The 17,371-nt window shown below is 44.2% G+C and overlaps 1 pseudogene; it reads left to right on the plus strand.

The window, feature by feature from the left end:
* Window positions 1–15,614: 15,614 nt before the first annotated feature.
* On the plus strand, window positions 15,615–16,099 carry LOC121433063 (annotated as a pseudogene).
* The last annotated feature ends 1,272 nt before the right edge of the window (window positions 16,100–17,371 follow it).

Consider the following 17,371-nt stretch of genomic DNA (forward strand, 5'->3'; position numbering starts at 1 on the left):
TGAGGATGAGACTCAAGGTTGTTCTCTCTCTCTCTCTCTCGCTCTCTCGCTCTCTCGCTCTCTCGCTCTCTCGCTCTCTCTCTCTAACACACACACACACACTTGTACCAGTATATACAACATGGATGTGCACCCGCACCCCACATGAACATACCTATATACACAAGCACACACATGCATAACAAAAGTCATTTTTGAGTGAGAGACCGACCCCCTTGTGCTCCTGAAGTACCCTCACTCTCAGCTCTCTGAGCTGTCACTCTTTATCTTGCTCCAGGCCCCTGCTATTTCCTGTCACCATTCTCTGTGCATTTGCTGTTTTTCTGTTTATTGACTTATCAGCTGACTCTAGTAGTTTGTTGCTGATTTAAAGTCCAATGCAGAAATTGAAAGTTTAGGTATTCATTCTTGAGCTACTTTCTATGTTCTCTGTGAGCAAATTACATCTCAATATCCGCTCTCCCCCTGTGTTTCCAATCATGGTAAAGAAGGAACTAGAAGCGTTAAGTCCTCAGAGAGAAAACATGTCGTTCTCACTGATTCATTTGTATTTTTTTTTTTTTTGAGGCAGACTGCATTGCTTCTTTACAAGAAAGAGTAATTACTTTAGTCTCTGTAATTAAAACTTTTAACTGTGACGGAACAATGAAGTTAGGACTCCCCGTGCGGTATTTCTTAAAATGCCACCCTTCAACCGGCTGCATCAATAGCATGGAATGATTGGGGAGAATTCTTGAGTTCCAGCCTAGATTATTGGATCAGAACCTGGTTTTGTTTGTGCATTTGTCTTCTTTGCTTTCTAGAAATGATGGTTAACCTCAAGAGTCTCATTGCAATGAAACTGGAGCCTGCTGGGTCAACAGAGACCTGGGTAACTTTAAGTGGCCAGAAGATGATGTCACTAGTATATATCACCTCTGCTGTGTTCAACTCAAGGCACTCAGCCCAGATGACCGTGTCACCTAATCCTCCGTCACTCATCTGCAGATTCAGACAATGGACTTCGTGGTGCAGGCAGAAAAAAAAAAAAACGAGAAGAAAATTGAGAAATTATAATCCAAGAAGTTCACCAAAGAAAGAAAATTGACCGTAGCATAGACCACAACAGTAAGCCTTTGCCAGTACACGATGCTTTTCTGCTATCTCCTACTTATGTGTTTCCTTTAGACCAGTAGTTCTCAACCCTTTAATACCGTTCCTCATGTTGTGGTGACCCCCAATCTTAAAATTATTTTCATTGCTACTTTGTATCTGTAATTTTGCTACTGTTATGAATCATAATGTGAATATCTGTGTTTTTTGCTGGCCATAGGTGACCCCTGTGAAAAGGACATTGAGAACCACTGTCCTATTTGGACATTTGGATTCTAAAGCCAGTTTAACCCTAGAAGAATGAAGATGTAACCTTGTTGCCTAAATCCATTGAGAAGACAGGAGAATTTTGGTTATATGTTATAAAAATAGTAGTACTTTCTTACAATTGCAAAGCAAATTGAGATTTCAAACATTCTTTAATTATTTCTCTTATTTTTTTGAGATTATACTATAATTTCATCATTGTTTAAGGGCAATATATCATTGAAAATTTACAACATTAGAAATACTAAAATCACCGTTTTGAGACTAATAAGGTAAACAGCAAACCAAGACTTACTTACTTCCTCTGCAAAACGATTCTTCTCAAATACACTGAAGTCTGAAAACCCAGCAGGTCAGGAAAGACTCTTCTCTTAGGATGTAGAAAACTTACAAAATCATATTCTCAGGCTGAGAATAAGTTGATCTTAATTCTCTTACATAGTCATTGGCCAAGTTTAAAAAAAAAGAAAAATCATGATTTGCCAGAATGAAAATTTGCTCCCCTGAGTCACTGTATTTGAGTGTATAAATGCTGTTAATAAAAGTACCTGTCAATACATTAGGTCCTGGGAGGCATGTCATGTCTTAAACCACTTCCTGAATTTGTGCAAATCTGCCTGCCAAGAAAGGTTTGTTCTCAGACATAGTGCCTTTGACCGCAAATAAAGTCTCTGCCATCTGCTTTCACACCAGGAAAATGCCATTTGGATTCAGTGATGAAATAAAAAAATCTTCTTCACATAAATCCAGGTCTTGTTCTCTTACCCTGAGACATCTCCCGCTGAAGCCACAAGAAAAAAGAACTTCATTAATTAAGATGATGAAGTGTGAACATATGTTGTTCAAGAATATTGATACCTCCACCTACATCTCCAAACTATTAATGCTCACATAGCTTTGGTTTTTATGTGTTTATTGGCTTCAATGCCCTGTTTCTTCAGGCACTGACGTTCCTGGGAGCTTGGGGGAAAGGCGCCTTTATTTTGAATGCGCCTAGCAGCTCTTCAATGGTATTCCCTCCATTTAATTCCTCTTATGGAAATGAGAAAATGTGGACCATCAGAATACCGACAAACTAGACAAAGGAATTGAGGTCCGAATAGACAAAACACACTTTATAATCGTGGTAGATACAGGTGACTTCTGAATCTCTAAATTCTACCCCACTGATGACTTCTGCTTTGAAAACAGACAAGGACATTGCTCAAAGGACAATCCATAGTCTTCAACAGACACCTGGGTTTTAGTCTCAGGCTCCTAGCTCTCCCCTGAGGAGCTGAGTTCTGAGACCCCTTCCCCCTTAGACTCAGATCTAGAGGGAAAACTGGTGGGGTGCCCTGTTCACTGGTCCATTCTCCATCGCGCAGAGGGAAATATGAGCATATCCTCCCCGAAACCATTTCTTCTTACTTCTTCTTTGCTGACTTCACCCATCGAGACTTTAAGAGCATTAGGGGATTCTAAGGTCCCTTGGACTTAGATCCTCTGGGTCAGGCTTTCCATCACCTTCTCATTGCAACACAGGCCCTGAAGAAAGCTACCTGGAGAAGATGAAGGACACGCGCTATGCTCTAAGAAGCCAGAAGGGGAGATTTGAACTGATTATAATCTAATGAGGCTGCCAAATCGGTTTTATTTTCCAAATACAACATAATGACTGGTGAGTGTTAATGGGCCCCGAGCCAAAATTATTTGAACTGGTAGTGTTATCTGTGTGGGTCGGGTCAGCCACTGTGGGCACTAAGGGAACAGTCATCTTTCAAACCTGAGTGGAAGCCTCCCTTCGTACTGAAAAAGACAGTGATGTACAGGGTGTGGGGAGGATAGACCTGATTACTACCATCGCAGAGGACGACAGAATGGAAACCGTGAAAGGGGAGAAGAGAAGAAAGAAGGGCAAAGGAGCAGGAAAATAGTGCTGGCGCTGAGAAGGATTAAGACGAAGGTGGAAGACGGGTTTTCTAAGAGCAGTAAGAATGGAAGGGAAAGTGGCTGCCAGCGACAGAGGCAGCTAGGGCTGGCAGCCAAGCGTCGGGGCAAGACTCAAAGACACTAAACAAATAAGGTTTTAAAGTAAAACCACGAGAACAACCTGTCTACTCCCAGCAATACAATTTGTAAACATTTGCTAAAGCGCTTAGTGAAGGACGGAGAACGGACGGAGCTGGCAGATAAGAAGCGTGAGCACCATCCACACAGGTTTCAGAAACTCTGGAGTCTTGAGTCTTCAACCACAGCAGGTGGCTGGGGATCAGTTCCTTGGGACTTCCCCAGTCTTCTTTCTGCTTCTTGGGAACAAGAAAGGTTCAGTGTGCGTGGTAGCCTTAGACAAACATCTCTTGGTTCCCGGGGAAAGTCGGGCTCTTCACCGATTGGCTGGTTCCGAAGTTAGCTTTAGGGGCATCTGATACACTTTACAGCAATGATACTCCAAAAATTACCAAGCTTCCGGCAAGTAGTCACACTGTAAAACAAGTGACCACTCTCGGCCCCAGTACAATGCAGAGATGGGGAAAGAACGTCTGTTTCTGGGCTATGTTTTACTCTTATGTAGAAAATGCACATGGAAATGGCTTCTCCTCACCCAGGTACGGGGTCACAGGTCCGATTACTGCGTTGGTTTCACACATACACCAAAATAGTCATAAGGGAAATATCAGAGCGAGCAGTTGTTTTAGGCAATAGTTTGCAAAAGCTGAGAAAAAAAAAAAACCCTCAAGTAATTGAGACTTTTAAATAGTTGTGGACTTAAAACGGATGTGTGGATTTTAAAATAAAGATGAATTTAACATGAATGGATGGCATTACCTAGATGCATTTTTTGAAACAGGAGGGCAGATCTTTAGAACAAAAGACACCACTCACCTTTCTTTGTTCCTCCAAAAGCTTTTGCATTAGTTGCTTTTGGGGTTGTGGTTGCTGACAATGAACGCTTGGGTTTGGTGGCTTGTTTGTTTAAAGTTGATAAATACCTGACAAGCGGCATCTCAAATAAGGAGAGATTTATTTCGGCTCGCAGTCTGAGGAAACGGTCTATCACCGAGGAGAAGGCACGCTCGGAATTTTTAGTGGTGGAAATATGTGTCTGGATCTCCTCGGATCTCCATGGATTAGGAAGCAGAGAAGACCAGCGCTCATACAGCTTTCATGCCTTCCTCTTTTATAGCCTCGCTCCCAAGCCCATGGAATGCTGCATCTCCCATGCAAGGTGATGCTCGGTGGATCACCTCTAGAAGAGTCCTCGTTCACTCCGCGGCCAGAGGCATATCTGCCAGGTGATTCTAGATCCAGTCAAGATGACAGTGAAGATTGACAGTCACCGTTTCACAGGATGGGGGCTCTCACCATGAGGCTACAGAGCCATCTGTTCCGCAAAGTTCCTTAGGGTAGGAAACTAATTGTGGGATAGGTTTGTTTTAGAGAGTTTGAACAGTAACAGAGACCTTACACAAACATCAGTGTAGCGGGTGTTCACACCACCCGTGACCTTGGCTATTTGGGGCAACAGGCTCTCGTGGTTTCGCATATTTCCACCTACGCACCAGTCTTTCTCCTACCTCCTCGCTCCCCATTGCCATGAGCCCTGGATAGAAGGCTGCTGACACCTGCCTGAATTCGAGTGTTGGTTCACTTTCCATAGGCCTTCTCAGACTTTCTGCCTTGGCTCCCCTCTGCTGAACCCACAGAATTTGCATTTTGCTGTTTTCCATCAGTCCTACCGGAGAACCTGGCTCCAAATGTGGAGGCTGCAAATGCAGAAACGTCTGCACGTAGAAAACCACAAAAATTTCAACGGGCTCCTTCCAGACACAAGGTGCCTCCTAGGGTTCTGTGGTCTCTTCTGGGAAGAAGACCTAAGTTACAAAACCATTGTCCACCTCCATTATTTGGGATTATTTAATGACTATTTTTAATGAAGAAAAACCCTTACTAAAACCTCTTTATATATATATATATATATACAATTAGCAAGAAAATCTGGGATATTTGCTCCCCCAATATTTTCACTGAATGTATTTCAAATTGCCATTAGATGAAGCTGCATTTCTCAGATTCTTTGCTGCTTTCATCCACTCACCTCCATAAAGGATAATATGAGCTGCCTCTACACGCCAGGTTTTAGGAATGCCCACACGTATTCCAGCCTCAGATTAGAGATGCCTTCCCCTAAACCACACAGCTGGGAAGGAAAACAGGCAGAGATACATGCCTGACTCTGACTCCAAACCTGACTCTTCCTCCACTTAAACCAGGAACCATATCTCACGCACTGAAGGCCAAAACCTAAAACCAGAGGGATTTGTGGATGGCCGGAGGAAAAAGGAAGGTAGTCTTCCGGACTCCTTCCCAACAGTGTCTATGTGATCAAAGGAGTCCATTCAGTCTCTCTAATAAACACAGATTACTCTTGTGTTGGGCCCAGTTATAAGCACTGTGTATCAGAAGACAAAAAGGAAAAAAACAACCTTTTATCTTCAGAACCGACAATAAGGGATGCAGGAAGAAAAGAGGAACAGGAGGAGGCAATTAATATAACTTTCAAAACAATATTAAGCAGTAACAACCACTCTAAGTGGGGGAGGGAGGATATGACATGATGGTAATATAAGGGCCAAATGTAGACTCTCTGGATAGGTGACTTTTGAGCCAACTTGAAGGAACAGGCTTGATCTTTTATCAGATTATGTCTTGAGGAAGAGTGGTCCACCTGGGAAGAAGAGCTGGCTCAAAGTCCCTGCGGTACTCCAAGGTACAGTACTGAGCCTAGTGTCAGCAGAAATGACAGTGGTCAGAAGTGTTAGCAGACAGTTGCTATAACAAGAAGGCCAGACGTTAGGGGCTGTGATATGTGTGTGTGTGTGTGTGTGTGTGTGTGTGTGTGTGTGTGTGTGTTTTGAAGGATCAGTTCTATGGTGAACTACCCAGCACCTGCTAGAACCTCAAAGACTTTCATCCACTGTTTTTAGGACTCAAAAGAAAAAAACAAAAGTAAGGTAATCAATGTGACATTTTATCGAGCAATCTCATGTCCACCACAAGACCTGCACCCAGCTCCGTTTTTCAAGAAAGCAGCGATTCGGAACAAGAAAGGTCTCGTGCCAGCTGCAGCTGCAGCATCTGCATGCTTCTTTCTCCGCAGAACTGTGCCTCTTGTCTTTTCCTGTCTATTCCAGGAAGCATCAAGCCCAGATGTCTCAGATGCTGACCTTCAGGGAGACCTTAGGGCTTCTGTACAATGACTAAGACCCATCCTCTCCATGTAGCCCTGTCTGGGTATTTTTATTCCTTGCATCTGAACTTCGTCTATTGTCCGGGTACCCCAGATACTCTAGTAATTAGATGCTGCCTTGATGTTGTTCAGCAGTACCCTAAACCCCTTGCCACGTTCCTTGAGAGCCAGAGTGACCTGTCCACCTGGACTGGGATTCCCTCTCAAGGCATGGAGAATCTTCCAAACTATTGTTCCTGGTTTGCTGGGCTGGCTGTTCTTCTACAGTATAGCTTAACTAGTCCACATCCGCTTATACGCAGTGAATTTCTATCCGTGATGCTTTCCCCTGGAAACCTAAGGCACAGGAGAGATATGAAGAGCAGCAGGTGAGGAGGTGCTTGTCCACATTGATGCTGTCTAGAGTCTACCTGAGAATAGGAGGGCTGTGGCCCAAGGTGGATCTGGGCCACGTGGCTGGACTAGGGAGTCCTGGTGCTTTGGTAAATAGACCTGAAAGGCAATATATTATCTCTACTCCTGACAGAGAATGCTTCAAATATCCTTACAGAAGCTAATACATAGAATAGTTTTCTTTTTTATACCGAATTCACGCATGCTTATTATTTGTAAAATTCAAATAATTCTGAGTCTTATAAGTAGGAGATAGACCTCCCTCACTTTTCTTCTCCTGACCCACCCTTTCCTCCTGCCCAGCCACCTGGACAGCAGGTCACCCACTCTTACAGTCTGCTAGATACAGCTTTTCTCTCTTTTTCCTTTTTGAGATCGTAGTACAGTTACAACATTCTCCCTTCCCTTTCCTCCCTCCAAACCCTCCCAGAAACTCCTTCCCACTCCTTCACATTCTTGGTCTGCTCCCTCACTAATTGTATTGTTATGAATAAATATATATGTATATGCATTTATAGTATTCCTAAATATAATCCCTTCAGTTCACAGCTATTTTCCCTATGAATATACAAATTCATTTAATGTCTACTATGTACGCTGCTCTGCAACTTGTTTTCGGTTTTGAAATTGAACAGTGCAACACAGCCCCACATTATGGGAACACCGACACCTACAACCATCTCACTGCTTCTCGACAACTGATTTGATTGCATGAACAGGTTCTGTTCCTAATCAATTTAATCACGATCCTATTGTTGAGTAAGTATTAGACAGGGTTGTCTCATTTTTAAGCTATTACAATCGTGTGATTAACGCTCAGATACATGCATCTTTGAACATAAATATAACCAAACAGAACAAATTCCAGGATGCGAGCTTTCAGGATAGCCACTGTGGAAATGCCCTCACAAGCTTCCATTTACCGGTCAATTAAGAGGTTCATTTTGTGAATCTTTTCACAAATTATGTTGTCCGAGAGAAGGAGACAGAGTCGCCACTAGGAGTTAATGTCATTAATCAGTTCACAGCCGAAGCAGATCAAGTCTTGACCAGGTAATGAGTGAATTTGTAGCTAACTCAAGGTGGAGGGTGATCCCAGACGACACACAAGCCTTCATTGCTTCTAGTGACTTTAGGAAAACCCCTCTTTAGGAATGCTGGTTTCGGTGGGGAAAGGGAGACCTTCTGGTGTAGAAGAGCTGTGTCAGGCTATGTAGCATGGCTGGGTAAATCTCAGTGGCCTGAGTACATGCCACCAGTATCCTCTGTATCATTCACCCTTTGCGGCTAGCAAAGAAGAGACCCTCCTTCCTGTGTGCTGTAGTGGTGACAGAGCCACATGTCGTGGGTACTGTTTGTTTAGACAGACACTGACTTCATTGCTACACTCCCATGTGAGAATGTAGCTAACATGTGGAACACTCACACAGCCATGGTCAGTTTCTCTGAGAGATGAACATTTGTGTAAACATCAACTCTTTCTCGTAATTTTATACTTTTATATCTTTATTTCATGTGGGACAAAGAAAGGATGCCAGGCTTTACTATTAATATCTTATCAAGAAAAGCTGGGCGGTGGTGGTTCATGCCTTTAATTCCAGTACTCAGGAGGCAGAGGCAGGCAGATCTCTGTGAGTTTAAGGCCCGCTTGGTCTACAAAGTGAGTTCCAGGACAGCTAGGGCTGTTACACAGAGAAACCCTGTCTCAAAATACAAAAAGCAACAACAACAACAAAAATATCTTAGTAAGAAGTGAAAGAAAGATCTTGGATAAGTTAATTTTTTTTTCTTTAATTCCACTTGGATTTTGTAACAAGTGAATAAAAGTTGTCATTCCAGAATATACCACCAGAGGGCAGTGATGCAAAGTTCAATTGTCTCACAATGCAACTGACTTTTTAAAACTTATTGAAATGCTACTCATTGATAAATGTCTTCCCTTCTGTTACTTGAGCAAAACTTTGAACACAAACATGTCACATTAGAATTAACTAGAAGCATAAAGTATGTTACATACAATCATGATATAGATGCTTATATTCTTATTAGAGCATGTAAATATTTTCTTCTTAAAAATAGCCATGTATAAGTCAGACCTTGTGGTACAAACCACTAAAAACAGCACTCAGAAGACTCCAGCAGGCAGATCTCTGTGAGTTCAAGACCTTCCTGGTCTAGCTAGCAAGTTTCAGAACAGTCAAGGCTAAGAGACCCTGTCTCAAATATATATATATGGAAATATATAAATATATGATTATATAGAAATATATTTTATATAATGTATGTAATATATACTATACATGGAGAAATATATATGAAAATAGAAAGGAACCCAGAGTATTTGCAGAATTACATGCCTTAATCTCTTCAACTCATTTCTCTGGATTTTCTAGTTCCCACCGTTTTTATCACCCCTCTGGGTCTGACTTTTAACAAACTTCAGCTAGGCTATACTGTAAACAGGGTGTCTGGACAAGATCTGGCTTCCAACCTCAGCTTCTTTTTCTGTAACCTTCTTTTTATTTATCCTCTGTGTCCTTTGCAGCACGCATCTTAATCCCGTTCATTTCCCATTCCTCTGTACCTGCCCTCTGCCTTTGCAGCTCTCCACCCCCAGGGAAAACTTAAGAGAAAAACAAAAACGGTGGGGGGTGGGAGGGGCTCTTCATGGAAGCTGAAGTGCCACACAATGAGCCAACGAGTCACACAGAAAACCCTTTAGTGTATCTTTACCTGCAAGTGTTCATTGCAGAGAGTCTTGATTTCTGCTACACTATCGATGCTGGGCCCTCACTAGGACTCCTCTTGGATATCCTACTGCTGCCCTGTGTTGTGGAGATCCCGCAGCTTTGAGTCTGCAGGACCGGTCACTTCCCATGCTCCAGCAGATCACAGATGGAGGGGATATTGGGTCTGCAGGACTGGTCCCTTCCCATGCCCCCGCAGATCACAGGTAGAGGGGATATTGGGATGGGCCGATATAACCCTGGTTCTAGGCCTGGGTGGTTTCCCTCGTCCTCACCACCAGGGTGCGCTCTCCTGAATCGTCTTGGCTTCTTCAGACTTCCAACATGGACTGTGGACTTGTGAACCTCCAGAAATTATCCAGGCCTTCAGGAGCAGATTAGGACTGTCGAGACACCCATTTTTGTGAACTGAAGAACCCCCTGAGTCTCAGTTTCTCCAGGGAGAGGCCAGCAGTGTTGGACTACTCTGCCCGTATTCAGCAAGCCCTCCTAATCAACCTCCAGCTAGCGAGCCTTCTCCTGTTGGATCTGCTCCTCTAGAGCAGCCTAACGGCTGCAGCTTCTGAGAGCTGCATGGCAGAACTGAGGACTGCGCAGGCAAAGCAGTTTCTGGGGGGAAATAAAATGCAGTTTGCTTTGAGAGATCTAAAGAACCTTACAAAGCAAAGAATTGTCACCATCGTTATTACTGTCAACCCCACTATGATTAGATGCAGCCGAGGTTTGCCAGGTTGCACAGTAGTGATACAAGCAGACTATAATTCAGTCTACAAGAAAGAAAGAAAGAAAGAAAGAAAGAAAGAAAGAAAGAAAGAAAGAAAATAAAAAGAAAAAAGATAAACAGGAAAAAAAAAAAGTAGCCAAGTTGAGGAGCAGGCACTCCAGAGAGTCAGAGCTGGAACAAGGACTGGTAAAGGACGCTGAAACACATTCGCAGGTGTGCTGGCCCCAGACTCAGAAGGAGGCCACAGTGCAGCAGGAACAGACTCTGCTACCAACCTAATATTTCAGAAGGGAGACACCTAGCCCAGAAAGCACCCCTGGGAAATGTGAAGCCCAAGCGGTGTTAGCCCTGGAACCAAAGAGAAAGAGGGTTTCTGTTTGCTTCCGATCTCGACGCCGTCCCTGTGCTGGCCCCATCACAGCTCCCTGTACTCAGAGACTGTGTATTTCCAGGACCGGTAGCCCGCACAGTAACACTCCACAGCCTGGCGACGAGAAAGCTCCCCCTGCCTCCCTCCACTAGCACAGGAAGGGGCCTTGCCAGCAACTGTCCTAAAGCATCAATGTCAAATGCTCCAGGCGGGCGGCAGCAGCCCCGGAGCCCTGGGCTGGGTGTTTTCTCCTTGCACGGGCAGTGGGAAGCAGAGGCCTGCTGCTGCTCCAGCAGGCCAGACAGAAGCTAATTACAGCAACCTGAACCTGCCGTGACTAACATGCTTATTTAATTTCAAATGTTTGTTTGTTGACCTACAGAAATCAAATATAGCGGCCTCAAGGGCCAGGCCTCTACTGGGGCCCAGGGAGTGATGTCTGTGTGCAGAGCAATTACCCAGGCCTGAGTGTAGGCCGGGGTTGGGTTGCGTGGCAATACCTGGAACGGAATCCCCTTGGAAAGATGTCAGTTCTGTGGGGAATGTGGTTCAGCTTGGGCATGACATGAAAGGCAGGAAGCAGGCCACGGGAAGGCCATGGCCAGCGACGTCTCTCCAGCACGGTTAATTTGCGGTAATAATCTTCACGTCCTCCACCAAGAGCCCACTCTGTTTCAAGTCCGCTCTGTACATTATCACATCCACCCGGCTTTGCAGACAAGGGAGCTTGGTTTTGTTTCCAATTTCAGGTTAAAAATAAAAACGCAAGCCTGTAAACATTTAAATAACAGGCTCATGGCCGTGCTGTAATAATAACACAGGTTCAGTGTCTCTGCCTCAAAAACCCAAGATCTGAAAAGCACCCAAACTTGAAACTTTTTGAGCCCTGACATGTTACTACAGCTGGAAAATTCCACACCTGATTTCACGCGATCACTGTAAAAATGCAGGCACATTAAAAGTGTTCTGCAAAACATCCGAGCTATGCAGACAATGTTTATAGAAAACATAACGGAATTTTATATTTAGACTTCAGTCTCGTCCCCAGGATATTTCATCATGCGTGTGAAAATACCCCCAGCCATCAATTATTAATATGAAATAATTTGATCCCACGTATTTTGAGTGAAGAACACTCGATCTGCATTTGTGGAAAACCCTTCAGTGTACATCCCATAGCTTCTAACTGAGCTCTTACTACAGAGCCATTTGGATTTATGTCGGTTCATGCTAACTGTGAGGTGAGGGTTATCATTAACCCCATTTCTAGATGAGGGGACTGAAGCTCGGGGATACTAAGTCATCTATCTAAGGATGGGAGATTCCTGCAGCCAAGCCTGGAATCACCGTGTAAAACTGACTCTGTGGACGAGAATCATACAGTGTCAAATGGAGATGCAAACGTAGCCAGTCTGGCTTCAAATCTGGTACTCCTCTCCAGCTCGAGGTTACTCACTTCTCCAAATGCTCCTGTTGTCGGAGAGGCAGGAAGAGCTTTGGAGGCCACAGTACATAGGAGGAAGCTGCTCTGATCCAAGTGCCATACCGAGCAAACTTAGAGCAGAGCTAAAAGGAAGCAGGCGTGAGAGAGCCGGGGCTAAGGCTAAGCTAACATCACTGCCACCACCCAAGCATCCTGGTGCCCCAGTGAGAGTCAAACCAAGCCCAGGAGCCTGGAGCAGCCTTCAGTTATTAAGAATGATGTTAATGACCACTGGTGTTTACAGTTTGGCACAAGACACTGTTCAAAGCCCCAACCTGTCTTCTCTGTCTTATGTTCCCACTCTATGTACAAGACAACTGGGGCTCAGAGAACACCTAGAAGCCCCGACAAAGGTACTCGAAGAAGGAGGAGCAGCGTCTGACACTGGAGCAGATCTCACCCTAGAGCCCCAAGCCAGACACTGTCTGCCCCTAAACAACATGCCAGGGTGAAGAGAGCGCACCTAAAGCCCAGTTCATTAGGCTTATCTGCCTGCTCAATGAGCACACTCATTCTTTTTCCTTACAATAGGGCTGAAATGTAATAGGAGAGTTCCTGTTTATAAAGGTTAAAGAGATGGGACTGGAGAGGTGGCTCAGAGGTTAACAGGACTGACTGTTCTTTTAGAGGTCCCGGGTTCAATTCCCAGCACCCACAACTGTCCATAACTCCAGTTCCAGGGGATCTAATGCCCTCACAGAGACATAACATGCAGGCAAAACACCAATGCACATAAAAAAAAAATAAAGACTAAAGAGCCAGAAAAGGTGACACATGTTTTTGATCCCAGCACTTGGGAGGCAGAGGCAGGAGGATTTCTGAGAATCTGTGAGCTTGAGACCAGCCTGGTCTACATATAGACCCTGTCTTTAAAAGAAAAAAAGTGTATAAAGTTTTCTAAGCTGTTAACTAAATAAATAGCAAAACTTTTTTTTAAAATACACATTTTTTGCTGTTTATTATAATCAGTTTAACCCACAAAATGTAAAATGGAAATACGATTTTTACACACACACACACACGAATATACGCATGCACACTCCTTCACCCACCGATCATTAAAAGAAGATTCTCTCTGGGAGGAAGTGTGCAGGTGTGTTTCCTGAATGGATGAAATTCCAAGGCACACATCACACATTCTGACGCTGCCGCTCTCTGCAAGCCTCCTTTGCGCCCCCCCCCCCAATATTGTGGAACTCCTAAAAGAATCCCCACAGACTTCACAGTACCGGAAACGGATCTCAACAACTCACCAGGTGTTTTCCCGGCACTAATCACGAGTCACAGGGAGATTTAGAAGTGGTACCGGGGGGTCTTCATCACCAGAGAGAAATGGGTCTTGATCCTGTCAGCAGCCTCAAGTCCAATAGGAAAAAAAAAAATTCACTTGGCCCTAACAGCTTTGAACAAAACACATTTAATCCACATTTGTTTAGATCAGAGTTAGTATGAAGAGAAAATAAGTGCTAGGAATATTTCTCCACAAACAGCCACTTCAGAATGTGTCTGCGTAGCTAGCTTCTTGTTATGGAGAAAATGGATGTGGACTAAAGTGCATATATTTAGCCATTTCGTGTGATGGCTTTATTACTCCATACACTGCTAAGCCTCCAGAGACTGGCATTTAATTAAATGCAGAGAAGTATTCATGGATAGATTTCCAATTTACCGTTTCTATGCCAAGAGTCTCCGAGGTCTCATTTCCGTTTAGAAAATTCTACTGCCACAAAAAGAGGGATTAATGAAATTAAATGGCTTCTATCTTCCTTAGGACTGAAACCTACTCCTACATGAACTCTGGGTTTGGGGCACAGGTCAAAAGTGCACCCTGTCTACAGGGAAAGCCTCTTCCTCTGCAGCCCTGAACACACACACAAACACACACTTTAATTTGAAAATTCCATAAAGAGTCAACAGCAGCGCTCCAGCCTCTTTGGACCACATGTCTTTGTCCTCTCTGCACAGAGTCCTCTACTGATAGACAAGGCCCACGTTCAGATCTGGAAAAAGCACCCAGTCCCACCACGGAGGACTATGACAGCGTTGTCAGCTCCAGGAGATGGTTTCAACTTCTGGTCCTCTTGCGAACTTCTTTTTTTTTTTTTTCTAAAAAGGTCAAAAAGAGTGTCTAGGTTCAGGGACGCAGTGTTAAACAACTTAAAACAGAGCAGAGACCAGGGCCCCATCTTGCCACATCCGTCCTGGTCCCAACACAGCCTCTGTCTTAGTCTGAGAGACTAAAGTTTTAGGTTTTTTTGTTTGTTTGTTTGTTTGTGAGGCGTTTTTGTTTTGTTTTGAGACCGGGTCTCACTATGTATCCCCTGGCTGGCCTGGAACTTCCTAAGTAGACCAGACTGGTCTCAGACTCATAGAGATCCTCCTTCCTCGGCCTCCTGAGCGTGAACATACTGTTCTGAAATCCAACACATTTGTCCATTCATCATTTTGTCAATCAGAGTGCTTTGTGTCACCGGCCAGCCTGCCTGCAAACACCTAGTTATTTCAGATGATCATCTTGGGGTCTTCTGATCCTGTTGCCTCACCAAGTGGCCTCAATATCACGTGACTCCTGTTTTTTAGGGTCATCCCACCTGTACCCCATCCCTGCTTCCCACTGTTTTTCCTCAGACAAAGACTTTATCACGTCTTGCCCGGTCTGCCATTATCTCCCCAGAACAATGTTCTCCCCGACACAAAGAGAGATTTGCACGCTTCCACGAGGCTCACCCCGAAGGACAGATTCTTCCACTCGGAAGACTGCAGAAACCTGTGACTGCCCTGAACACCCCTTGATGGGCCATAGAATCCCAAGCCCCAACTGGTGACCGCCATCTGCTTCTCCAAAGTCATCCTCCAGTGCACTCAAGCACCTCCCTGTGCTTTCCGACATCCCAGGCCCGAGTGCGGAGGTGCCAAACCACCTCGCTGACTCGGCCTGTCAGACTCCTACTCCCATCTGTTCAAACGCTGCCTCCTTCCTGAAGGTGATTCTGACCCCAGCCTGACCATAGCTCCCAACAAACATACCCCCGTAGGCATGAGCTGACGTTTCGCATGTCCACATTGCCCTTGACAACTTCCACAAGATGCCACACTTCTTGCCTGGCCGTGAACTAGCTATGAATTTGCCCTGAGTACAAGCATCTCCCAGGATCACATTCAAATGCATATTCTTATAACATTTAGGACAGCCCTCTAGCTGCCATCTCGCGTCCCTGCGTGTGTGCGCCTTATCTCAGCTGGTCCGCCCGAGACCCCCTGAGGGCGAACCCTAGTCCCCCACGAAGCCCCATTTCCACTCCAACAAGATGAAAGAAACAATCATGAACCAGGAAAAACTGGCCAAGCTGCAGGCACAAGTGCGCATTGGTGGGAAAGGAACTGCTCGCAGAAAGAAGAAGGTGGTTCACAGAACAGCCACAGCAGATGATAAAAAACTGCAGTTCTCTTTAAAGAAGTTAGGGGTGAACAATATCTCTGGTATTGAAGAGGTGAACATGTTTACAAACCAAGGAACAGTGATCCATTTTAACAACCCTAAAGTCTCTGGCAGCAAACACCTTCACCATTACAGGCCACGCCGAGACAAAGCAACTGACAGAAATGCTTCCCAGCATTCTAAACCAGCTTGGGGCAGACAGTCTGACTAGTTCAAGGAGACTGGCTGAAGCTCTGCCCAAACAATCTGTGGATGGAAAAGCACCCCTTGCTACTGGAGAGGATGATGATGATGAAGTCCCAGACCTGGTGGAGAATTTTGATGAGGCTTCTAAGAACGAGGCAAACTGAACGGAGGGGACTTCTGAAGAAGTGACTCTTGCAGAAGTTACAGGAGCTGCTATTTTATATCATGGCTGCTTTTTAAAGGTCTTTTGTTTATGGATCTGATCAAATCTAGATCGCTAATATTTTTAAGCCCAAGCCCCTTGGACACTGCAGCTCTTTTCAGTTTTTGCTTAAACACAATTCATTCTTTGCAGCAAATTAACCTGAAGAAGCCTGGGAATAAAGTTTGGAAAAAGGTTAATAAAATTCTTTGCCTAGTAAAAAAAAAAAACACAAACATTTAGAACAATGTCCTGAGCATTCATATATGAGTGTGGCCACATGGGTAAACAAAAAATACATTTGTTCTGATTTTGGTAAGATTTGGAAGGTTTTTAAATTTTCGTATTTGTTAAGAAAAGTTTAAGACAAAGCAGTATGCTAAATGGTTAATAATACCTGATAACATCCCAAATAAAATCCTTAATCAGCTGAGCCACCTTGTTCATGAATGAGCCAGAATCAGTAGATTTGACATTTGTAATGTATAGCATTGTCAGCGGGGGTGTCGGCATATAGTATGGGGCACCCCTCTGAAGCCAGGTTTGGAGTCTCCATCCTCAATCCTTTGTCCTTCTCCTCTGTGATGTTTCTTTATGGGCCTTCTCTTTTCCCTTCTAAATGCAAGTTGGTACTGAATTTTTGGCACTTACAAATCCATCACTTTAAAAAGAGAGGACAAAAGTAATAAGCAGGTCCAGATTTGTGTTTGGTACCCCCAAAATATGCAGTTTCTCCATTTTAAGCTGATCCAGCCAAATGGCCAGTCCAATGTGCAACATATGTCCAGCCAACTGGTTGGAGTCCATGCATTTAGTTCCTTCTGTAGATTAATGAGATTATGGCATTGTTAAAAAGAAGCAGAAAAATGCTAATTTGACATCTACTATGATATACTTTACAGTTTGGGGGCTTTCTGCATTTTAAGACATTTTTAATTACTTTGTTATGCTGTGCCAATGAGGACCATATGCCCATTCTTGTCCCTCTACGGCTGTCTTCGCAGTCACCTGCGCATTCCCAGACTATGCAGATGACGGAGACCTTGCTTACCGCAGCCTCCGTTAGAAGAAGGAAGCAGCCTCTCCTCTCTCTGTGCAGGAGCCCTCTGGCTGGAGTTGTTTCTGAAGCAAAAAAACCTTATGTGTTGGAAGCTAAAAGATGAATTGACCACGAAAAGACTACTTTAAAATAGCCACCGTTTGACTGCTTCTAAAAAGAAATCCACACCGCAATACTC

This window comes from Microtus oregoni, unplaced genomic scaffold (assembly GCF_018167655.1).
Source record: "Microtus oregoni isolate MIOR12 unplaced genomic scaffold, Mior012 000036F_ref0000092, whole genome shotgun sequence".
Classification (NCBI taxonomy): domain Eukaryota; kingdom Metazoa; phylum Chordata; class Mammalia; order Rodentia; family Cricetidae; genus Microtus; species Microtus oregoni.